This window comes from Myotis myotis, unplaced genomic scaffold, assembly GCF_014108235.1.
Source record: "Myotis myotis isolate mMyoMyo1 unplaced genomic scaffold, mMyoMyo1.p scaffold_m19_p_18, whole genome shotgun sequence".
Classification (NCBI taxonomy): domain Eukaryota; kingdom Metazoa; phylum Chordata; class Mammalia; order Chiroptera; family Vespertilionidae; genus Myotis; species Myotis myotis.
The window spans coordinates 12407792-12433485 of NW_023416322.1; the positions used below are offsets into that span (position 1 = coordinate 12407792).

Sequence of the window (25694 nt, forward strand, 5' to 3'; positions counted from 1 at the left end):
CATGGAGGTGAAATGAAATGAGTCATTAATTCAATAAATGTTTGTTGAATGTCTCCTATGTTTCAGGCTTTAGACTAGGCATCCAGAAGGACCACCATGGCCAAGCAGTTGTTAAGAACTTCCAAGTCAGGAGGCACAAGAAACACGACGATCTTGTGCTGTTAATTGTGTGGTGAACATCGTGAGCACTATACACTGTGAGCATGGAACGTGGTATTTTCCTTTCCTTCTTTGGGGCTTTTACGGATCCAGCTGACAAGGGGCCTGACAGCTGGAGTCAGTCCAGCCAAGTGTCTTTCTTCCTCACCAGTAATCCCAACATCTGCTCCTTTATTATCCGTCCCAGACAAGCCTTAGGTCACCTCGCTCTGGTAACTCTCCTGTCAGAAGAGGGAGATTATCAGTAATTGTCCTGGGTTGAGGACAAGATGGGATCAAGTTTCCTTCCTTAAACAACCCCTGTGATACCTAATTTAGGGAGGTCTGGTCAGCACACCCAAAGAGGGAGAGTCCACTCAGAGAGGCATGGGTGGTGGGAACAATCATGTCTCCCCACTGAGAAAATTGAACACCAATAATCCAATCCTGGAGGGAGGAGGCCAGAGTGGTAGACTGTGGCACTTAATGAAGATTAGAATTTATTTATAGTCAAACAGAAAGATCTGAGACTTGACATGTTCTGTGGCCATCTTTAAAAAGATGGTTCCATAAACTCCCATATGTGTTTAGTAATATATAAAGAGAGCTATGGGAATTGATCAGTGCTCTCAGGGAGCTGACGGCAGTGGTGTGCTTACAAATTTGAGCAACCAGTTCTCCAAGGGAGAAAAAGGCCATGTTTTCTAGCTTCTGCCTATTTCCATGGTGTAAATACTCCCACAATGGTCGATTATAAGATACCAACATGAGGAGTCGGGAGGAAATGCACACAATCAGCTCTTGCTTGCTGATATGAACTGCCCCCAGAACACCAATGTCGTATAGTCTAACACAAAACACACAGGCAGACTCTCCTGATCCATTGACTGCTTGGCATCAGTCGGAAAATCTTTCACCAAGACCCAGAGAGGCACACCTTTTAGGGAGAGCAAGAAAAATGACTGCACAGCTAAGTGGAAACTGTGCACGGGACCCGTACTTCCCCTTCTGGTTCCTCAGAAGCGCATTGAACCATGGGAGGTCAGAGTCTGCCAAGACCTTGGAGCTAATCAAGGCCAATTTCTCATCCACACAAGGGCGAAGGTGCCACCAGCTTGAAGCTCAGACTCTGTCTGAATTTGTTATTCAATGACTTGCCCTGGGTGCAAGCTTTCTTGCAGAACAGAAACAAACCCACAGCTCTGGCTGCCTTAGCCTTTGAATCACTGAAATAAGCTCTCTCTAGGAAGGAAAGAATTCCCATGTGAGGAAGCCCAGCAATAATTTCCTGGGCGGGAGAAGTGCCCCTGCATCTCTTGGGCAAATGTAATGGGACGGCAAAGTCTTTGGTGCTGAGGAGCTCCAGCTCCTGCCTGCCTGTAAGTCATGATCCCTGACACAATTATGAGCAATGAAAAGGCGTAAGTCAAAGGAACATCGAGTAAAGCCAGGTTGAGGAAAATAACACATTGCATTTAAATAACCATATATATTTAATCTGTGTTTAATAATGCAAGGAATTCATTAGTCAAGGCTTAGGCAGATTCTGCATTGACGGTAAGTTACAGAATCGCCTGGCCTTCTGAAGTTTCCCAGCCTTGGCACCCCAGGGATGAAAACTTGGGGAGGAATCGAGTGTGTCATTGCAAACCTGGGCACTGCAGGGATGCAAAAGGAGGGGCTGCAGAGATGAGTGCAAAGTCAGGCTTGCTGCAGAGAACAGAACTTGGGGTGAGCAAGAGAGACCCAAAGCTCCAGTCTCCAGACTCAGTTACTCCGTTTGCCACCCTCGGCAAGGCAGAGCAAGAAGAAGAGATAACATCATGGAAGAGCAGAGGGAGTAGGATCAATATTCCAGTTGTTATTTTATCTAAGATCTCCTGTCCTGCCCTTGGGCTTCAATTCTAGACCACCAGATGGGCAATGGCTGCCTGGACCCTCGGGGCAAGTCAGGACATATCCCCAGGGGGCCAGGACCAGGCTCCAAGGCTCTTGCTGCCATCTGGAGGGGTGAACCAGATGAGGCTACTTGGGATGAAGGAGAAATTGTAAATATGCCCAACCTTTAGGGCAATCGTGGTCCAAGCTGGAAAGGGAATCAGTGGGGACCCAGTGCAGTATATGCCAAGTGGCAACCAGGACCTGGAGAAGAGAAACAGACTGAACTACCAAAAAATAGAATAAAATTCTCCTGCTTTGATTGATCATCACCCTGCACAGCAAGCATAAAGCTCCAAGTACTCTGAGCTGGTCATGACTTCCTTACTCCACTTTGGCCAACTCATTCCACAGACCCTAGGGTCCCAAAACAGGCCCTAAGTCCTTCACAACCTCCACTGAGGCCATCTCAGGAACAAAGTTACAGCAGAAAATTATCTCAGACTATCAAATCCAATCTGCTGATTTTGCAGATAAGAAGACTGAGACCCAGAGAGGCAATGCACTCATCTAAGCTTACCCCATCAGTAAGCCAAGCCCAAGTCCACAAAGAGAGCTGTCCCTCCTGGTGAGTCCTTAGTAAAGGAAGGCAAACCTGCATTAGATGCCAGGCACTGTGCTAACAGCTTGACTATATATCATCTCCCAAATATTAAATGCTAACCAACCTCAATAAAAGTTTACAATCAAACAGAAAGTTTGGCTCTAATTCTGGTTTTGACCCTTTTTAACTGGGTTGGTCACTGCATTTTCCCAGGTGTCATTCTGCCCATGTCACCTGTAGAGTTTCCATGTGTCATCCACCAAATCACAGAATGAGTATTTGCCTAGTCCCAAGCATGAGGGAAGAGAAGAGGAGAAGAAAACCTAGACCAGGGGAGTGAATGAATGGGCCACTCACAAATGCCCGGGGGAAGCAGGCTGTGATGGAGGCCCGGATATGACCCACTCTATATTCTTGAGCAAGTCATAAAATATCTCAATTTCCCCACCTGTAGTTAGGAACTCCTCCTCCTAACTCTGTTCCGTAAGAGTCATTCCATGTGTCGAAACAGTCCCAGTAGTCGCCAGATAAAAAAAATGTGGGAGATGCAAGCCTTCCTTCCAAGAACCAAGTCCCTATAGTTTCAAATTATCTGAAATTTCATAATCCCACACAGGGCTCCTCCCTTGGAGGGAAAACCAAATTACCTCCTAGTGTCTCTAGGTTAAGCACAACTTGAGGCACATGCTCATTCTAGCAGTTGGCACTTGGGGGGGTGGGGTTGAGGGGGGAACACCAAAAACAAAACAAAACACGAGCTGTGACTCACCAGTCATTTTAAGCCAAGTATTCTGAATTTGCTTAGGGCAGGAAAATGGCCAGGTGGGTGGGATGGGGAGGGGAAGGGAGGACCCACATAGACGATGGCTAAGAACTGTCCAACTCTGTTCCAAAAAGGCAAAGGTAAGGGAGATTCTCAGAACATATGCTCCTGTTCATGTTGTTGCACTGCCAGGAGCCTCCTAAATCACCGGGAAATGGCTGCTTTCTGCCTGCCTCGATCATGTATTATGGGGCATTAATAAATAATGGGAGGTTGTAGGACCAAAAGGCGGGAAAACCCAAAGGGAAGGTGATGGAGAGGCATAATTTAACAAGTAAATGAAAGAAGCTATTAAATCATAGTTAAATTATGCTGGCACCAGGAAAAAAAAACTTCCCGCTGCAAAATGCTTTCAATAAAATATTGAAATTTCTCTCCTGGCTGACAGCTGCATCTCCCAATCATGAGGATAGAAGTCTGTGGCCTGTGGCTGCCGTTAGATACTGAGCTTAGGCAGGAGCCCGGAGGATGGAGAGTTTCAAGGTGCCTCTCAGTACATACTTGTCCTAGAATGAGTCCACATTCACCACTTGATGCTACATCTGTGATCTAGCTATTGCTAGTGGCCAACTCATTCATTCTATGCCTGTTTCTCCATTTACTCCCTTTGGCATATTTTGGAGTTCCTGCCTTAGTTGAGGTTACCAAAGGTTAAAAATGTCATGCAAAAACAGAGGAAAAAAATAAGTCACAACTGCATGCCTCGCTCTATACTTTCTCAAGTACCATTATATGTATTAACACTGTGACCTCTGTTATACTGCTGTCAGGTAGGAGGTGAACTCTTTCAGTGGGGAAGCCATATCTTGTTCATCTTTGTGTGCCCAGAACCCAGAGAACTGCACACTTAATAGGTATTTAGTTGGATGGATGGATAGATGCATGCATAGAAGGAGAGGTGGATGAATGAATGGATTCCCACCCACAGCTGAGAGGCTCAGAGAGATTAGGTGACTGTCCCAAGACTGGGACGTTATAAGCAGCAGCCAGGCTTTCAGAATCTCACTGTGCTCTTCCAACACAACATGTTCTCTCTCTTCAAGGGCACACAGTAAACTAGATTAGAGACGGTAGGAGGGGCCCCTACACATTCACACAAGCCAAAAGCAGACTCATTTTCTCTACTGGAATTGTGTCTTTGATTGTGGCATAGACTTTTGTTGAGCATTTAAAGGACCTCGGGGGTCTGTGTCTGAAGTAAGTTTCTGATATCCTCTGACAGAAGATCCGAACAGAAGCCAGGACAGGACACTTCCCAAGAAGACTCCCCCTTTCCTCGTTTCAAGAGATGTTTGCTATGTTCTTGGCAGGAAAACTTGCTGCCGTTCAAGTTCTCAGACATGCCCGGGCCCTAAGCCCCAGTGGGAGAAGCACGTGTGTCAACACGCCAGGAGAATAAAGTCACAGGAGAGTAGATCTGTTCGGACAGGCAGGCTCAGCAGTCTGACAGCTGTGCAAGACACCCAAGCTACCCTGCATTTTAAGAATGAGCTACTTGCCCTAGCCGGTTTGGCTCAGTGGATAGAGCATCGGCCTGCGGACTGACTGGTCCCAGGTTCGATTTCGGTCAAGGTCATGTACCTTGGCTGCAGGTACATCCCCAGTGGGGAGTGTGCAGGAGGCAGCTGATCGTTGTTTCTTTCTCATCGATGTTTCTAACTCTCTATCCCTCTCCCTTCCCCTCTGTAAAAAATCAATTGAAAAAAAAAAAAAGAATGAGCTACTTGGCAAACATATCAGGTAGTAGCTAGAAGGTGAGTCTGTCCAGGGTCCCTGCTTGGTCAGGGGTACAGAGTTTGGTTGGAATGTCTTTCCAAACAGTGAAGGAACCTCTGAACCGCTCTCCAGGCAACAGCAGCTCAACCAGACTCTGCTTGCCTAGGAGAATCTCCAGTCCAGGAGAGAAGACAAGAAACTCACTTTGGAGGCCTGCACTCTCTAGCAATCGTATGTATGGCAGGAAGTTTCTGCAGTGGCTTTATTTTTTTAAATAGATTTTTATTGATTTCAGAGAGGAAGGGAAGGGAGAGAGAGAAAGAAACATCAATGATGAGAGAGAATAATTGATTGACTGCCTCCTGCATGCCTCCCTCCTCCTGGGGATTGAGCCTGCAACCCAGGCATGTGCCCTTGACTGGAATCAAACCCAGGACCCTTGAGTCCACAGGGCAAGGCTCTATCCACTGAGCCAAACTGGTTAGGGCTCTGCAGTGGGCTTTAGAGTTAGAGAGAACCAGGCTCTACCACTTACAACCTGCTCCTTATGAAATTCTAAGTAATTTACATAATTTTCTCTATTATCAAGTTATCTATCTTTCTCTAGTTATCTATCTCTTTGAGCCTTGATTTCTTCCTGTTTTACATAGGAATATTTGAACCTATTGTATCAATTAGTATTAGATTCATTTACAAGTGAGAGAAACCCTAGATTCCCAAGTGACTTAAGCAAGATGTTAAAGTGAATAAAAATAATCTGGATGCAAGTAGCCTCAGATGAGCATGGTGGCTCCACAAATCATCAGGGAACCAGACTCCTATTATCTGGTTGCTCTACCTTCTTACACCACATGGTTCAAGATGACTTTGCAAGGTCAAGGCACTTTGTTTGAAGTCCAGTCATCAGGCAGGAGGGGACTGTGCCATCTCCCTTTAAGGATATTTCTCAGAAGCTCTGCATAACCCTTCTTCTTCTAGTCCACTGGCCAGAACTTAGTCCATGACCACAACGCTATGCAAAGGGTCAGGGAGCTGGAGATGGAGTTTTTAATTCCTAGTGCCCATGTACCCAGCTAAAACCAGAGGTTCAATTTCTTATTAAAAGGGGGAGGTGAATATTAGGGGAGGGGTGTCAGCAGTGTCTCTCCTGTCTAAATTATAGGACAAAATGAAATGATGGTGGTAAATAATTTACTTCAGGGCCTAGCATGTAGGTAGTCTCTCCCAACAACAACAAAAAAATGTTTACAGGATTGTTAGATTCTAACTACATAGAAGCAAAGGATCCTGGCTCTGTGGAGATAACCACTCATTTAAGCTAAAAATTGTTTACCAAAAACATGTAAGAGCACTTACAAAGCAATCATCAAACACGAACAAATGACACCGAGTTTGAAATGGGGGCAGGTGGTGGGAAGGAATGTCGGTGGAGAGTGGGTTAATAAGGCAGCTCTCCAGAGGATGTGGCCGAGGCAGGTGGAGCACCTGGGACATTATTTATGATGCACTGAAGGCTGTCAACAGCATCCTTCTGGAGAATTTCGCCTGCAAGGGGAAGTCATTAAAAGAGAAGGCGCTGCCACACTGGAATGGACAAAGCCTTCCGGCTTCTAATCCCTCTGACCTCGTAGATGAATTTCTTTTTTTGTTGATCTTTCCTGGTCCTCAGTCATGGACTATTATTTATATGTTCAGCCCGGAAGCATATAGATAGTGAAGAGGCTTTGATGTCCAAAAGACTAGGGTTCAAACACCTGCTCCAGGGACCAACGCAACTGTGAGCCTGAACTTCCTCATCTGTGAAATGGAATACAGCACCTAACACTCTGGGCTATTGTGAGGCCAAAAGCTGATTGCCTTTGGGAAATGATTTAGCTCAGTGGGTGGCACAAAGCAAGTGCTCAGTGAAGAAGAGCTATTTTTATTGTGAAGCCTCTAACCAGAACCTAATCATTTTAAATAAAAAGAGAGCCCATCTCCTGCCCCTCTGGGCTCCCAGGGTCCAGCCCACACACTGAGAGCATTCATTAATGCCACTAAGCTTCCTGCCTTTGCTTGAAGAACTCTGCTCCCCAGGAGACACATACACACAAGCTTCTCCCTCAGCTCATCATGGATGGAGCCAACAATGGGGAGGGGTGGGGAAAATCTGCCCTACAAGGATCCACAAGATGGTTTAAGCCTTCTGCAAAGAGAGGGTCAGTGGAAGCAGGAGTGTGAATGACTGGCCACAGGGCCTCTTCCATTAGACTGCACGGGGGCTTGAAACGCATCATCCAAAGCACAGCTTCTTCAGTTTTCTTAAGACAGGACTACATATGTAAAGAGAGAGGTTACATTTTATTCCTTGGAAAATGATATTTATGCAAAATATTAACTCCTATCTCAATGGGCGAGATGGCAAAGCCACAGCTTGTGGGGAAAAAAAATTGCGTTTGAGGCAATGATCTGAAATCTCGAGAGAACTGAGCTCAAATCTTTGCATTGACCCCAAGGAAAGGAATATTCCTGCCAAAGGGGGGATGACTATGAATGATTTGTTTCTCTTTCCTTGGGCCACACAAATGCATATTTTCATGCCTAATCTCACTCTATGTAACATGCACAAGATCAGACTAAAGGGAGATGAGATCAATATTAAAGCTGTCTGAGGTCACCTCTCTTTAATACCTTTCTCATTTTCTTTAGCTGTAGAAATAGAGCTGACCTCTGTCTTTCAAATCATTGTTTTGAATTTTTTGACCAGGAAAGATTCAATTGAATTAGATGGGTCTGGAGTGGTTATTAGAACCAGTAAATTTGGCTTGATGGACATACCTAGAGAAACCATTTACACAAGGAAATCAAAACCGGACTCAGATTTTTACCCAGTGCTCTGACCTCTACTGGAGTTCTGACAGGCAGAATTTAGCTGAATATTTCTTAAGATGATACATAAAACAGTAAAATGCATATCCTAAGATACATATATAAATCAACATTTTTTTTGCTAAGAGGGGAAAAAACTGCCAAAAGAGAGAGAGAGATCTTTTAAAATATTTATAGGCATATTTTCCATTTGGATCCTTATTTGAATTTCATTCTCATTTAGAATACAATTCTGACAACTCCATCATTAATGCCAGTACTGGCAATATTCTATTAAAAAAACACACCAATATGGCACAAAATCGAGATGCAGAGAGGATTATTATATCATATTAAAGGAAGGGAACGGAGAATTAAAATAAGAGACCTATCTAAAACGATCAGAAATGAAATTCTCTTTGGGATAAAATGGTCTCTTCCAGAAATGCAGCCATTTAAAATAAGATTACAGTGATACTTTAGGAGAACTAAAACGGAATACAAACTCTCTCTCCCTGAATGAACTTAAATTTGCATACAATGAAGGATAAATGAAAAAGAGGGCATATTTTTAGGCTATTAGACTGAAGCTTCTCCACTTTGCTCGAAATTTCTTACCACCATCTCTGGCACCAACACGTCGGGGGTCCATGTTAATGATGAAAATTCTAGGTCCCCATCACTTAATCAGAATGTGTATGGGGGAGAGAGGGAGATTCTGTGCTTTAAACAAGCACCCCCCTAACCCCATAATTCTAAACCCCACTGGTGTTTGAGAACCCCACCGGTAAAATTCTGTGTGCTCATCACATATATGCCAAGAGCAAATACAAACCCACTGCTTGGCGCCCACTGAGCTGAAAAGAATATTGACAAATGACAAGGTAGAATCAGGGTGGGACAAAGCCATGGTGATGTGGGAATGACCAGGATGGCTGCTGGGAACGAAAGTAGGCGGTTTTGTTTCTCAGAGACCTCTGAACAATGAGGATTGGTAAGTGGGAATACAGGCAGGTGACTGTCTTTGTAGAAGATCTGGGGACTGAAATCAGAGAGGAAAAGGGAAATGTCCGAAGGCTTGTGTCTGAGATACAGCACATCTGGGTGGAGGAAGGTGAGACAGAACTGGTATTTCAAAATCATCACAAAGGAACAATGAAGCATCCAAAGGCTAAAGTTGATTTCCAACTCTGAAGCAAATCATAAAGAATGCCAAAATGGAATGGAATTTTAAAATATCTCCCTGATCACAAATGATGCAAGCTTAGTTACCGGAAACGAGCCCTGCCCTCCTTCGGGTTCCTTGTGTATGTCATAGGGGACTGGGGGGCGGGGGAGAGGGCGGGCAGGGAGAAGAGGAGGGAAGGAGGGTTCTGAGAGGAGGGAAGGAGGGTTCTGTGCTTCTTCTGGAATGGGAACTGGAAATTCCATGACTCAAAGTAGCTGCATTGCAAAGGGACAGAGCTCTGGCTTCCTTTGTGTAAAGCATTGGAGCTTAAATATAAACTTCTAAGGGTCCCTCCCCTAGAAGCCCAGATAAATTGACTTTCTTCCTGGAAGTTCTATGCTGTGTCCAGCTTTTAGTCATTCTGTTCCCTTGACCAGGAAGGACCTTCCTTGCCCCTGTATCTTACCTCAAAGTCCTAATTATCATGGAGGACTGATTCCAATTGTTAACTCATCCACCACACCCCCTTCATTGCATCCATCACTCCCTTCTCTCAGACCTGTGTTAGTGTTAGGTATCTGCTTATGGGTCTATGTTGAGGAGGTTCTTTGAGGTCAAAGACTACATATGATTCACATGTGTCTCTCTGGATACCTTCTTTCATGCACTAAACACATAGATAAATGATGCCTCCTCATCCTATGCCTTTACTCGGCTTTGGGATATAGTTTACCCTGAACTAATAAAACATGCAACAGACCCAACGAGAAAGAAATAGCCATGGGATTTCCTGCTTGTTACAGCAGGATTTAAAGAAGACTGCTTCCATGTCAGCAAGCAAAAGGGTTGCAGTAAAGGGCTGCCTTTAACCGAAAACCTTTGTTGGAAAGGATCACATATTATTGAAGGTTAAGTCCCTGGGGCCCCTGTCTGGCCTTTCTCTGCTGTCAGAACTGCCCTTTCTCACAGTTGCATATGGACCAGATGCCTCATCTCAGTGTGCACTGGGAGGTCCACCCCATCCATAGAAGTCTCTCTATTGGTTGCCTGTTGCAGGAGTTCCCTACTGGCTAAAGTCATAAGGCAGAATAAATCAAGAAGATTAAAGGATTTCAAGTGTCTGAACGTGGCTCCTTTGTACTCTAGGAGAAGTTTGTCAGAAACTCTAGTTTATATGCTTGGTTTTACCTAGAGCTTGGCTTTGAACTCCCAGCGAGCAAGTTTACATTAATAGGATACTGAAGCAAGAAAATGCAATTCCAGCTTTGCTCTTAGAGGGCTTAGCAATTGTCTGTGCCCAAATGGGAACTTAAGATGTCTCAATCTAGCATCCTTATTTCAGGGAGAAACTGAAGTCAGAGAAAGAGACTTCTCCAAAGGCACATAGTCTCTCACTGGCAAACATGAGACAGGAGTTCTGAAGGTTTTCAACATCTCCAGCAGTCCCTCCCTCTCTAAGCAAAACAACACTTCAGTTTCCCTTAAGGAAGTATCCCAGATCTTCACATTCATTGCTATCAGAACACAACTTCCCACCTGGTTTATAGACGGGTCCAAAAAATCCCCTTCGTAAGACTGTAGTACAGGGACCACTCACTTGAACAAACTAAATGTGTCCTACTGAGGTGCTATAACTTTTGCTGCTCTTCCCTGCATGCCACCCCCCACCTGCCTCCACCTGCCTATCTTCACACATCACCTTCTCAGAGAGCATTTCTCTAATATCCCTACCAACATAGTGCCTCCCATACACACACCCTCAGCTATCATATCTCCTTATTTTTCAACCTCCATGGTAATTATCATAGCCTGAGACTATGGTATTTATTTTATTGGCTGTGTTCGTATATCAGAATGTAAGACCATGAGGTTAAGGACTGTCTCCGTCTCATTCTCTGTAGTATCTCCAGCACCTAGAAGACTGCTTGGTACGGAATTGGTACTTGGTGATTCCCTATTGTGTGAGTGAGCAAATGAATGACCTGAGAAGCAATTTAATTCTGGCTGTCCTTACAGATAAGCAGAAGCAGTCCGAACACCGGGGGAGGCAGGAGATGATATTTGATATGGCCCCAGGGACAAGTGACATCTAGAATATTAGCACTTAATGGCCACATTCTCTTAGTTCACTACAAATCAAGGGGGAAAGGAGATAATAATGTTGGGTCAACCATTTTGACCAAAATGATTTATTTAAAAAGCTGGTGTGAAATTTTAGTCCCATAGGAATACATCATGGCTAGCACTACACACCTACGCACACTCAAGCCCTCCTATTGCCCCCTTCATATTAGATGCCCCAACAAATGCTCTCAAACTAAAAATACGTGACTTTGTTAAATTTCTCAGGGAAACCCATGCATCCATGGAACCCAAGAAAGCAGAGAGGCTGCTCTATTGGGGAAAATGGAGCCCCAAAACAATTATATGTGTCACTTTTCATGGGAAATATTTTCTGAGCCCACGAACTAGCAAAGAAATGTTGAAAATACAGAGACTTTTCAACAGTATATCTTTTTTTCATAGACACATCCCCTCTGTGTCAGAGGTCCATCAGACATTAACATGTGAACAGCTTCCAACTTTGACAAAGAAAGAATGTTTTTTCATAAAGAAATGCTCACAATGCATTTTGTTTCTCATTAAGCACTGTACAAATCCAACTGTGGCGGAGAATTTAGAAGGAAACAGATTCAAACTCCAGTTTAATTTCCTTTTTCCTGTTTAGCTCCAAGCTCAGTATGCGATCTTATAAGTTGACAGGGGTAACATTGCACCTATTAGCACTCGTCAACCCAAAGTAGATTGTCTGGGTTTCAATAAATGTTTTTTGAATTGGATTTAGGTTGGTGAGAAAATAAATTAAGTCAGAAAGTCTTTGAAGCAAATTACATATTGAAATGAACAGTTTGATGAACAACCCCACCCCCACCCCCAAATAAGACAAAAAGGGGGAAAGCTGAAGTCTTGCTTATCGAGGCTGTGAGAATTTCTTCTGCTGTGACATCTGTGAACACTTTACAAGGCAACGTCCACAGTCTGATTTTTACAGTCCCTGTGCAACTGGAGTTTGCATGACATCTGGGGCTGTCTTTTTGGAGCAATTTCAAAGCTAGTGATTTTCAGTTTTTAATCACCAGAGCTCTTACTTATTTTCTACCATAGCACACTTGTCGATGCTTCCACATTTTTTTTTAAAATGGGAGCAGTGCAAAATGAAAATCAGGGTGAATTAGTAACTTGATCTTGTATCTGTCAGGGCTTGATGGCTCTTACCTGTTCTGGAAGTGAAAAGGCAAGGTGCTGACCTCACCGTGTTGGAAAATTGAACACACGGCTGTTGTCAAGGACAAGACACTCTCAGTCATAAGAAGAAAGGGAGCTGGATAGGCTAATGAGGGAAGAGGCCAGGCACTCACACAAGAACACGGTAGCCTGCGCCCTCTGCTCAGAGCCCAGGTCGTGTTTGTGGCCACCCGTGCTACATGCCGAAGGGGAGAAGGTACAGAAATCATTTTCACCCCTTTCTCCGGAGAAGGGAAAACACCTCATTTGAGCAGCCTGCTCCCGGGTGAGGGGATGAATAAGCACTTGTTTTTCATGTGGTTTAGTCAAACAGCCTGGTGTGCATGCAAGTAAGAACTAGAACAGAAGCTGCTTGTCTACAAATTCAGCCGGGCTTCCCCTGCCCGGGATTGCAGGAGTTTTTGTTTGTTTGCTTGGTTGCTACTGTTGACCTCTTTCCCTATATTTTGGAGTAAACTATTAAACTCGGGTAGATAGCAACCACTAGGCCTGTAAGGAGGTACGTGATTTCCCCAGGGTCCCACCGAGAGTGAGTGGCAGAGCTAATCTGTACAAGACTTTTTTACATCAACCAAAGCAGGTGAGTTAGGGGTGAATGAGAAAGAGGGTCAAGTTGAGGACTTAAAGAGCTGCGTGGAATGGAGGGGCTTTGAGAGGAAATTGATGGATGGTGCTTTCAGTGGCCCAGCTTCCCCTCCAACTTCTGGCTTCACTGTTCTCCAAGCCCTACTTTACTTTGAGTTCCGTCTGGGCAAGTTCTGATCTCCTGGAATGCCATCTTTGCCTTTCTTATCTGGGAGCTAATCACTAAATAGCAGGTGGGAAGAGTCTGTTTTTCATCTCTCCTGCTCTCTCCCCTCCTCTCTTTTACTCATTTCCTTGGGGCTATGAATTTCTGAATGTTAAGCAGTAAACCTCCCTGATTTGTTCACACCTGGAATATCACTGTCTCTTTGTTTGGAAAGTGCGGAAAGGAGCAAGGGGAATCAAGAGAATACGTGTTGTCTAAAGACAAAAGGGGGATGTCAGCATTTAAATATTAATGCACACACTCTGTGAGGCATGCACACATAGGCATATTTTAAACCAAGCAGTCTTTCTTTCAACTCCTCCATTCCCTGCTCATCTCCACTCCCAGCTGCAGTCTTACAAGACAAAGAATATTTACTGTGTGTCACTTCAGTTATCAGCGCCCCACGCAAATAGGTTGACAGAGGAAATAGGCGAAGTACCTTCACCAGCCTGTTTGGGGTTGAAATAACAACTAGCATGCCTAGAGGCTCCCAGAGATTAGCTTAGAATTTGTTCCTACAAATGTTGACTCTTGATGGAAGCTGTCATCAGCCGCCCTGTCTCTGTGGGTGTTGGGGAGGTGCAGCTTCTTTAGCTGTGTCTTTTGTTCTCATCATGGACTTTCTGTTTTGGAAAGGACTTCGGAAGGTCAACTGGTGCAGGCTCCCATCTTTAGTTATCATTTGTCTCTAAACCCAGAGACCAGTGTTTGTGGTCTACTAAACATTAAACTCCCTATGGAGAACATGGGACAAAATATTGGACACAAGAATATAAATTTAAAACCATGGTTTCCAATCCGTGGGCCTCAGGAACCCATGGGAACACCACACTGGCATGAATCAGTACCTATAGATTGGCTGAATAGCATCCATGACTCATGTACATATAGTCTGATGTATTTATTCATTCATTCTACAGCTAGTCATGAGGTGCCTACTTTGTGCCAGGAACTGTGCTAGGTGCTGAGTATACAATAGATAGTAAACAAGTCAAAACAGCTCTGGCCTTGTGGAGTTTCCAGTCCAGTGGTTAAGAAAGGCACAGAGCATTACAGAAACACAGTGAGAGCAATAACTCAGATTTAGGATATTATATAGATAAGGTTGTGATTAAAAGCATTCAAATTCCTTAAAAGGTGATGGCCTGTGATATTAAGCGTTTGTTCTACCAATGCATTCCTAAAGTGTTAAGTGTCTTTATCTGCAGGTCTATAAATTTTTTGAGATTAAAATGTGCTCTCCATACTAAAAAAGGTTGGACACCACTGACCTAAATCATCCCTAAGAGACGTTTTTTCTATCACGGATGAATGACTTAAATAGCAAGAAGTAGTATTTCACTAATATTTCAGCAACACTCACATGGACAGTTCTTCCCCATATCTGAGCTTGTGTAGTTTCAGCAAAAGTTAATCTCAGAGCTCTCTGGATTCCATCATCCCCTACTACCCTGGGGAACTTGGAGAAATCAAGAAAGAACATACTCATTTGGTCTGGCTGGTGTGGCTCAGTGGTTAAGCATCGACCTAGGAACCAGGAGGTCATAGTTTGATTCTCGGTCAGGGCACCTGCCTGGGTTGTGGGCTTGCCCCCCAGCAGGAGGCTTGTGGGAGGCAGCCAATCAATGATTCTCTCTCATCATTGATGTTTCTCTCTCTCCCTCTTCTTTCCTCTCAGCAATCAATAAAAATATGGTTTATAAAAAAAGAAGAAAAAAGATCATATCAATTGATACAGAAAAAGCATTTGACAAAAAAATGAAAAAAATTAAGATACCCATTTGGTCAGAGATTTCACCTCCCAGGGGGCAGAGAGCTGCCCCACCTCCACCCTTGTTTTGGGTGAGGTTGGAGGTAAAGTCTTGTGGTTGAGTTTGGTATGCTGTGAAATAGCAAGCCTGGAGTCACGGGACGTGACTTGTTGCTCTATTAGACACCAAAGGTAATCTGCTGAAACAAAGAAATAAAGCAAAGATTATACGGGAAGATTTTCCTGTCAAGAATTATGAATGCAAAAATAACCCAGAAAATATAGGTGTATTTGGACAGGGACCAGACAAGACAATGGACAGGAAGACCTGTTAAACATGTATTCCCACTTGAATCAAAATAATCCACCAAGTGTAGGCCCGCAGTGGTGTCTCTGTTTGCATATTCAAGGAATATCAGAGGGACATTTTAGTGTCAATTTTGTTTTAGATCATTTGAGCACTGAATTTACAAATCCCAATACAACGTGGTTCTTTATGTGGCTTCTTTTAGTAAATATCAATGTTCATTAAAACATAATTAAACAGTATGCTACGCTTTGTGACAATGGCCAGAACAGCAGCATGGGGGCAGGCCAAGGAGTGCACGGAGCACGAGGTTTGACTCAAGTGGCTGGATTTTATTCCCGTCTAATTTGAGTCTTCCCTTTGGCAAGTCACAGCCCTCTTATCTTTAACTCAGTTTACTGACCTATAAAATGACACAAGTTATTTCCAGCTCCTAGAACTATGATTCCAAGTCCTCTACCAGAAGGGACTTCTTTCTTATAAAAGTCCCCTTAAAGTATCAGCTCACAAGTATCTTTCATATAGACTTCTCACAGCAGGACAGAAAATCTACCAATTTCAAGTAAGCCTGCATTGTGGCATAAGGTCTTCCCTGACAGACCTCGAGAGCATTTGCAGGTCCTCTACAAGTGACCCCATGCGAAGACCTATTTAAGGAAGGAGATCAAAAAGCCGAATGGTGAGGACAACTTTGGAGGTTGCCTGTTTATTTTGTGACTAGAAGCATAAATGCATGTATCATATGTCTCTCCACTTCCCACCCCACCACCCCACTCCCACCATGGCCACCATAAAAAAGAAAGAAGGCAGCAGATCTTCAGCACAGGTAGACCTCATCCGCTTTCAGCCCTGGTCTTTCTGAGGTAATAGCTTTATCTGCTGCCAACTAGACCTGTTGGTGTATGTAGCTGTAGCTGTTGCTTCATTATGACTCATCATGGCTTGCTTTGAGGTAGGAGCCATTGTTTCCTGGTGACCTCTGGCCTACTTCTTCCAAACTGCAGCAGAGGTAGTTGTGGAGCAGTGGGGGGTGGAATGACTTTCCTTCAATTAGTCAATGGCTTTTTACGCCCTCCTGAGAAGTCACAATGTAGAAGTTCCAGAAAATACATTCTGCCAATTCCATAAAAACTTTTCATTAGAGTAAAAACTGGGCATTCAAAGCCCCCATGCTGTGTCCTTCGGAAATCAGGAGAGAAGAGTGCTTGCACTTGAAGTCAGAAAACCCCTTGGACCAACCCCAGTGCAACAGACTGCTTACAGCTCCCAACCTTGCTGTTCTGTTTTAATCCCATGCCTGTTTCATGCTGCCTACTCTTTCTGGAATGCCCTGCCCCACTCTAGAGCTTCTCTTCACAGAGCTAACTCCTGCTTATCCTTAACCCTCAGCTCAAACATCACCTCCTCCAGGAAGTCTTCTCTGACCTTCCATAGCTGCATTAGATTCCCCTCTTGGTTTTTAACTTAATGCCTATGTATAATTCTTACCCTATGGTTGTATAAATGCTGTCTTCTTCTCCTAGACTGTGAATTTCTTGTCAACCCAAAGAGAAATTTCATCTTTTTTCTCTCCACAGTTTTAATACAGGAAGTTTGGTGAAGAAAAAAAAATGACCTAGCCCAGCCACACCAGGCAGTCCAGTCTCCTGTAGAGTGGCTCCTTCCTCACTGCCACTCTAGTCAAGAAAGGAGAGGGCCCCCTGTGGTGGGAAGCCAAATGACTTCTCAGTGGGACCCGGTAGCTGTGGTTTGAAAGGTGGCAGTCAAAATTAGTCCCTCACAGCAGGAGGGAGATGTCACTTCCTGGGGATTCAGACCCAGGCGGGGGCTTCTGAAGTGGGGGCTTCTGCTGCTTCTTCCCTCACCACCTCCCGTGGCGCTTCAGGAGGTTTCAAGGATTGTGTCTCCCAAAGGCGTCCCAGAATCTGACCAGTCATCCCTGCGATGGCTGACAGTCATCCTAAAAGACCCTAACCAGCACCGGGAGCACTGATTTCACCCAGCTTCAGTGCAAGGAGCTCTCTTCATTCTTCGAGTTTATTTTATTTCCACCTCTTGGAAAAAAAGGCCATCTTATCACCCCCACCAGACTGCTAAGAAAATTTATCTGCGTTTAAACAGCTCCTTATTAGAGCTCAAGTTTGTTTTAAGAAACTCTTTTTGAAATCCTTGCTCCATGAGAAGAGGGAAGCTGCCCTCAAGAGGCCCAGCCAGGAGGCTGGGAGCTCACCCAGCCATCTGGTCCCAGGTGGGGGAGTATGCAGGACCTCCGTAGTCCATGAGGACAGACATGGTGAGAACTCAATGCACTCAGCAGAGAAGTGGAGAGGGTTCCCAGATCACCTGTTGACCTCTGATTTGCTTTCCCGAATAGGCCCATTTTCTAAGGGTCCGTGCATGTTATGAGAAAGCCTGCCATCTGCCTCTGTTTGCTCTGATTTCGATCTTCTTCTTCAACATAGTGGGTGAATTAGACCCGAAGTTACAGATTCTTTGAGCTAGAAAGGACCTAAGAAATCAGCTGGGAGGAGAAAGTGACTTGTCTATGGTCACACAGAGTTTTAGTAAATTTATAGAGCTGGGCAACCATTGTCACAATGCAATTTTATAACATTTAAAATAAATCTCTCAACCCCTCTTCATTTTCTTTCTTCACCTTAAAATTGGACTTATGGTGACACTTTAGTGTCAGAGTTAGGACTAGAACTAGGGCCCCTGGCTCCTGCTTCAGGCTCTGCACTACGCTGTCACACTACCCAGCTGGTCTGCTCCCTGGGGAGTGTGAACTCAGAGAGTCTGCTTGAGCCCAACTACTTACAGCAGCTGGGTACCAGAGGTCTTGTCTGTGAACCCCCACTTCCTCCTCTCCTCCCAACCCCAATCTCAGACTCCCAAACCTCTAGAATATTTTGGGCAAGCAAAACAAATCCGGTAGGCAGTGCTCTGCTCCTTAGGCATTCTTCTGGTCATTTTAGAAATTAAGACCTTCCCACCCACTTCTCTCTCCACTTTTCATTCACTTCCCAGCCCTGGCTCTGATTCCTATCTGCTTTTCTGTTTCCCTGGCTACATGAGGCATTTCACACTGCCAAGCTTCTATATAGGCTGTCTCCTATGAATGCGAACATGGTACTTGGACATACGAATAAAATGTAATTTTGGTCATTGTGCTGTGCAGGTGTTGTTGTTTTTTCAATAAACCATATCACTTGAACACATTTTCAAGCAAAGTGAAATACCAAGGAAAGAAGAATATGGCTATTTGCAGACAATGTAGGAGCCACTTAGACATAAATATTATAATAGAGGGACAGGCTGTTCTATATTATAACTGCTCATGTTAGTTCCCCTCTGGAACTAACTCCCGAAGGATTTCCATCATGTCTTTTTCAAGTTCTGAGCCCCCCTCACAACCTCATAGTGCTTCACAGATATGAGGATTTCTATAAATGTTTAAGTTGAATATTTTTTAAATATAGTGAGAGTCTACTATGTAATAGGCAGAGTACTAGATGTTTTCATAGCTTTAAAAAAATTGATTCTCATGACCACACTATATCAGTTAGTTATTGCCACAGTAATGATGATTTGCAAACCACACTGAAGCTTAGTATTATCACCTTCCATTATTTCTTGTCGGTCTACAGGTTGGCTCATCAATTCTGCTGATCCAGGCTAGGCTTGGCTGATCTCAGTGGAGTGTGTTCACATATCTATATTTGACTGGAAGGCATTTGGGGAAGGTGATCTAAGCTGGCCTAAACTTCAATCACCCTTTAAGGTGGCATTAATGATTGGGGCCTCGCCATACAATTTTTCATTGTTTGCAGGCCAGCCCAACCTTGTACTCATGGCAGAGATAGCAGGTTTCCACAAGAGCAAGCAGAAGCCAGCAAGACCTTTTCAGGTCTAGGCCTAGAACTGGTACACCATCACTTGGACCACACTTCATTTGTCAGAGCGAGTCACAAGGCCAGCCCCAGATTCAAGAGCTGGAGAAATCGGTTCCACCTCTTCTATGGAAGAAGCAACAAAGCCACGTTGCACTGTGTTGAAGACTGTGGTCACTTTTGTAATCAGTCCACCCCATAAGTCCAATTTTAAGGTGAAGAAAGAAAATGAAGAGAGGTTGAGAGATTTATTTTAAATGTTATAAAATTGCATTGTGACAATGGTTGCCCAACTCTATAAATTTACTAAAACTCATTGAACTACACACCAACAATGGCTGGATTTTATGGTATGTAAATTACCCCTTAGTAAAGCTGTTAAAAAATTTTAATGCACTGAAGATCATTCAACACATAATTCCAAATCTGCATTTAAATTCAGGTATTCTAGCACAAAACTCAGTAATCTATTCTATGCACTATATTTATCATACCTGACATATTAGATTCTCAAAACGGGGGAGTCTATGAGCTAGAAAAAAGTTTTACAGACTATTTTGTCCATCCCCTTTCCTCAAGCACTGGATGCATAAGCACAGGTGCCTGATTTCTAATCTTAGGTTGAAAAATAGAAATAGCAGAAACCTGATCCAGGTGAAATATGCGCCTCATCTTTTCATATGCTTTTGGGATCCAGGGTGATTAGTACTGGAAAGGACTTGGTCCACTGTTCTTTCCATTTTAGCTCCTCTGGTTTTTCACTGATCAGATCCTAAGTAGCCAAGTACCAAGGTGCTTAGATTCTGCTATTAACATCAACAGCATTTTTGTTCTGTTTTATTACCCAGTGTCCAAATCAAAGTGTCCACATTTAGGCTGAGAATGGTTATATTCAAATTAAAAATCCCTGACATAAGGACTCTAGGAATAAGAGCATTTTTTTTAATGTGGATTTTTTTTTTATTATTTAAGTGGATTTGTACAATGTCGTCCTCCTCCTGTAAGCGTTAAGGTATCTGTGAGGATGAAGAACAAATGGGAAGTGGCATGGCTTTGTCCTCTACTATGGACTGGTTTCTGGAGCGAGAAAGAGTGAAATCCTGAGAAGATGCACCCACGCACCCCATACGCAGAGCTTTGAAGAGCAAATGGAGCAGCTTTCATCACTCACACACAGACCACATCAAAAGCTGCTGGGCAGAATCACTCACCAGTGTCAGGCAGGGTCAGGCAAGCATTATCAAACCCTCTTTCAAGATATTATGAACCAGAATGAGAGGTAAAGAGGAGTACCAAAAATAAGACCAGTGGAGGAAGGGAGGCAAATAAAGCAGAGAATGAGATGCACCGGCAAAGAGGATGAGGAGGGCAGAGAAAGAGAGAGAGAGGGAGGGAAACAGGAAGATGTATAAATAGATAGCAAGAGGCAAGGAGCAAAAGGCCGGAGCAGAAAGGATGAGGCAGCAAACAGAACAAAAACAGATCAACAGCTGAAGAGACGCAGAGAAAGGAGAGCTCAGAAGCGAAGTGGAGAGAAACAGCCTAATCCAGAGTGGAGGCCATGATGGCAGCCATCTGCCCTAAGGGTACGTAGTCTCCATGGACCTTTGTTGAAAAATTAGCCAGAACAGCTCTATTTTCCACACCTCAGGAGCATCATCAAGTCTCAGGAAAGCAAAGACAAAGTGAAACACTCCAACCACCTCCCTCTCCGGCTCCCAAATTACTTTTTATCTACTATGAAGGGCTATTTGATCATCCCGGCCGGCCTCACGCGGGCCCTGAATATTGGCGGGAACAGTCATTAGAAGCCCAGCCTGAAGCCCACCCAAGCCCCCACTGGAGCAATTTCATCTTTTATTACAACAAAGCCAGGGCAGTCGTGTATCGGCTCAGGCCATAAATCTGCCTTCTTCATAGATCAAGTTCGATTTTCCAACTAATTGGAGGGAAACAAATCCACTTCTGGGTCAAACCAAGCAAATGTATCCCTCTCTGTAAAGGGCCTGGCTGTGTCTTAATCAAAAGGTAAGGGCCCAGGTGCCTGAGTGTTCCAGGGTGGAGCTCTGGGGAGCCCAGGGTCAGTGGGAGGGTACCAGGTGCGAGAGAGGGGAGCCTGTGCAACAAGGAGGAAGATGGGAGGAATGGGAGATGAGGGGCTCTCTCCATAACAAACTGTTCATTGTGCTTTTCACCCCAAAAAGAGATGTTGGAAATAAAAAGGCATTAAGAAACAGGGTCCTAGCCCTGACCAGTTTGGCTCAGTGGATAGAGCGTCGGCCTCCGGACTGAAGGGTCCCAGGTTCGATTCTGGTCAAGAGCATGTATCTTGGTTGCAGGCACATAGGGAGTGTGCAGGAGGCAGCTGATCGATGTTTCTCTCTCATCGATGTTTCTAACTCTCTATGCCTCTCCCTCTTCTCTGTAAAAAATCAGTAAAATATATTTTAAAAAAAGAAACAGGGTCCTAGAGAGAGCATGGCTCCTGGCACTCTGTGTACATTTGTTGACATAAGGAAATTACTAGCAATGGTTTAATAGTGGCTCCCAATACTTCACTGCAAGGTTTAGATAGGAGCTAAGGGAGTAACAGTGCTAACCTCTAGTGAGCCAATCATTTTGCATGCATCATTTCTTTTAACCCTCACAACAGCCCTCTGAGATAGACATTCTTCTTATCATTATTCCCATTTTACTGATGAGGAAACAGAAGCTCAGGGAGACTGGTGGAAAGTCACAGAGCAAGAAGGTGGTAGAGCAGATCTGAGCCGCCGCTGACCCCACAGCTGGACTTGCAGGGCCCGCACTGCTCAGCAGCCGGTAGATGGGATGGAGAAGCTCTTCATCCTTGTCCACTGGGAGCAGCCTACAAGGTGGCGAGGAAGGGGACTCACAACAGCCTCGGTCCAGTTGGGCAGGGGCAGGGTTTGGAATAAGATGACAACAGATCCTGTCTCCATAAAGAAGCCAATTTACAATATGATAATTCTTTGAGCTCTGGGATACATGCTGCAGCCATTCGCCAAGACGGAAGGTAGCATTATTATGCACAGCAACAAGTTTTAGGGAGCTCTCTAAACTCCTCTATTTCCCTCTATGAAAGCAAAAGACCAGAAAATTGTCCATAATTACGGAGCCATCGGCACTGAATTACAACAGCTCTTGCATGGGCCGGCATGGCACGTGACTGCACAGCAGTAACGAATGTCCTGAGATAACCCTCCCACCCTCCAGCTCCTCCTTGGCATAGGCTGGTGTAAGCAGCCCTGCCGGTCCACTCCACACAGCAGCAGGGTCGGGAGCGCAGGCTCCGTGGGCAGACAGCCCTGTGCCACTCAGATCTTGTCTCTACCACTTACTACCAAACGTGAGACACTTTGCTCAATGTCTCTGAGCCACAGTGTCCTCCTCTGTAAAAGGGGGCTATAGAAATACCTTAGACCCAAGTAAGTGTTAGGACACAATAAAAAGATGAATGCACAACATCTAGAACAATGCCCAGCATATAATAAGCGCATAAAAAGGCTACTGTTATTATGTTTCTCTACCCCTTCATCTTCCTTAGTCGAAGTCAGAGGTGGAAGAGGCAGAGCAAGTGACATTGCTTACGTCGAGGCCAGAGAGAGCCTGGCTGCTCCACCGGAGACCATGATGATAAAGCTGCTTCAGAGCACAGAGAGTTCCAAGAAGGGAGCACACATTTGGAACAAGTTCATTAAAAAAACTGCTTACTCATAAAAGCTGCTGCCGTTACCGCCTGACAAATGGAAGGCTCGGCACCAATAGATAAAAAGCCAGAGGTAAGCAAGCCGGCTACTCCGAGAGGTCGCTCAATTCCTCTCCTCCCATCCATCACCTGTTTCTTAACCTTTTATGGGGTTATAGTGACCAGCTCAGGTAGGTTTCATGGGCCTGTTCATACCGAGTTGTCCCCAAACTCCAAATAGAGGGAAGAAGCCTAAAGACTTCTCTGGCAGGTTTCCTGGAATGGAGTGAGGCCGCCATGGCACCCGCAGGCTGACACTCACCTCTTTGTCCAATAGAATCAGCTCCAGTGTGTCCCCTCTTCTTTCCCTGGAGACTCAACCCTCCGCACCTCTGCTCCAGTGCTTCGTCTCATACCTCACGGGTCCTGCCAGTCTGTGTCCGCTGTCTTCCTCAGCTCAGGTCACCTTCACGACAGTGCAATGATCCCCGCTGGAAAGTCAGGATGACGGCACAGCCCGGCCACTTAGGAGCTGGCCACTGTCACTGAGCTTCTCTGGTACCCAGTTTGTTGTCTATAAAATGGGGTGAAGCACCTCTCTCGAGTGTTCCTGTGAAGATTAAATAAGTTTATGGTCATGATACGGGTGTTGCAGTTAGTCGGTGACTGTGATTAAGCCCCCTGATATTTGAGCTCTGTCCTATGCATTTGGGGACACAGGGGGGGGGGAGTGTGTGCAAGTGTCTGTCCTCAGAGTTTTGAGCCACAGTGCAAGAGACATCCATGCGTCTTTGCTTTCAAAGACTTAGTAAGTCCAGATATGACCTGAGGACAGGAGTTGAGGACAGCTGGGTGGCGTCACCCATCCCCTGCACCCACCTTGTCCCTGCCCTACTCCAGTCCTGCCAGACTTGGCTGCGTCTTGCAGAAACATCAGAAAGGAAGCAGCTTAGTGTTTTTACAGGACCTGGGGCCAAACAAACTTTTGCCAGCATTTACCAGAAACCATGGCAAATTGCGTGAATTCTCATATAATGAAAGCCAGTAATCTCCACGTACTCCTGTCTTACCTGAACCCCACCTCCTTGACTACTGTTTTTCTGGAAGTTAAAACAAAAATTATGTGTCACTTAGTTACACAAATCAACAACCAACGTGGGCTTTGAAAATGGGGACTAAACACAGTAACACATTTCAGGAGCCATATCTTGCCAAAGCAACATTTCCTAGAATTAGCTTTCTGGGTGTGGGTGCTCAGAGACAGGAAACACTTGGCTTGAGTTTGAATTTGCAAAACCTAGGCTGTTAGGCATCCACGCTGTTATTCTAGAAATCTTTACTGAATACCCACTGTGTGCAAAATTTTGTGCTAGGTGCTAACCTAATGTGCAACCACGGCGGACAACAATGAATAGTGCAGACAGAGGAGGGACAGGAGTCCAGGCTGGAAAGGGGCAGGAAGCAGTCATGGCCAGCTTGATTCATTCGTCCTGGGAAGAGCTACCTATCAAAGACTGTGTTAGGTGCTGGGCATACAAAGGAGCCAAAGACCTGACTCTTGCCATCTTGGAGTGGACAGACTGTGAGACAAGTTCAGTTAAGTTGTATGTAGGTTCTGGGATGAACGTGAGTACAGAGGCAGGCTCCTGGCACACCTAATGAGTCAGAAAAGACTCTCAGAAGAAATGATGCGTGAGCCACATCCTGAACGATGAAAAAGAGCTGAGCAAACAGAGATGCAGAGGACATTCCTAGCTGAGGAAACTACCCCTGAAAAGCCCAGAGGCAAGAGAAAGCTCACTGAGTTCTGGGAAGAGCTGCAGTTGTGCAGGCAGGGGAGCAGGCAGTGAATGGGCTGGGCGGTCAGCATGGAGGGACCAGAGCAGGCCAGCTTCTCACACTGCAGACCACTTGGCGGCCGCTCGCTTGTCTCTGATCATCAGCGCCTAGCACAGGGCCTAGCATAATAAACATGCAATAACTATTGGTTGGATAAACCAATCCTAGCAGAAGATTGAGGACACAGACTCTTAAAGGTTAAATAAGAGAACATACGAAGAGAGTGAGAGGCCAAAGTCAGAGAGCTAGGCGATAACAAGGAGATTGGTGACCCGGAAACCTAGAGAGGACTGCGTTTTCAGAAAAGGGACTAGTGTAAAGCCTGCAAAGAAGTTAAGGAAACAAACACTGAGTGAGCGGTCAGATAGCAATGAGGTGGTCATTAGCAAGATCCATTGCACACGGGAGCTGAAGGAGAGACACGATGGTAGTGAACTCAGGGAAGGGACAGACTGACCAAGTAGATTCACCTGTCAGGGTGCTTACCTGGAAGAGGGCAGGTGAGAGGGGGGATGGTGGTGAGAGGAGTGAACTGGACTAATGGATTTGTTTTTTAGATTTTAGACTTGAACATGTTTTTTAACATGTTCAACTGGAAGATCCTGTAGACAAAGTTAGACATGTGAGCCAGTGGGCTGGAATAAAAGTGTCGACCTGCACTTACTCTGTGACTTGGGGCCATTTGTAACCTCTCTGGGCCCAGTTCTCATCTGCAAAACAAGATCACCCTTGACTTGAATGGTTGTTGTAATGAGTAAATTAAAATGCAGAGTGCAGTGACTGGCTCCTGTAGGATTTCAGGCCGTCTCTCTTTCTCTATCTATCTATCTTTCTATCTTTAATTGAAAGAGGAAGTCTACTTAAAAGTTGGTGGGGTAGAAAGAGCTGTGTTCTCCTTCTGTCTCTTCCCTTAAGAGTTTAGTGGTCTC

At 44.8% G+C, this 25694-nt stretch overlaps 1 long non-coding RNA gene across 1 annotated transcript in view; it reads right to left on the bottom strand.

Moving 5' to 3' along the window:
• Nucleotides 1-25694, bottom strand: part of LOC118673630 — a 246725-nt gene that overhangs the window by 202959 nt on the left and 18072 nt on the right. Inside the window, exon 2 of the long non-coding RNA XR_004973426.1 lies at nucleotides 23249-23536. This is a non-coding gene — a long non-coding RNA (uncharacterized LOC118673630). The remainder of the gene's footprint in view (nucleotides 1-23248; nucleotides 23537-25694) is intronic.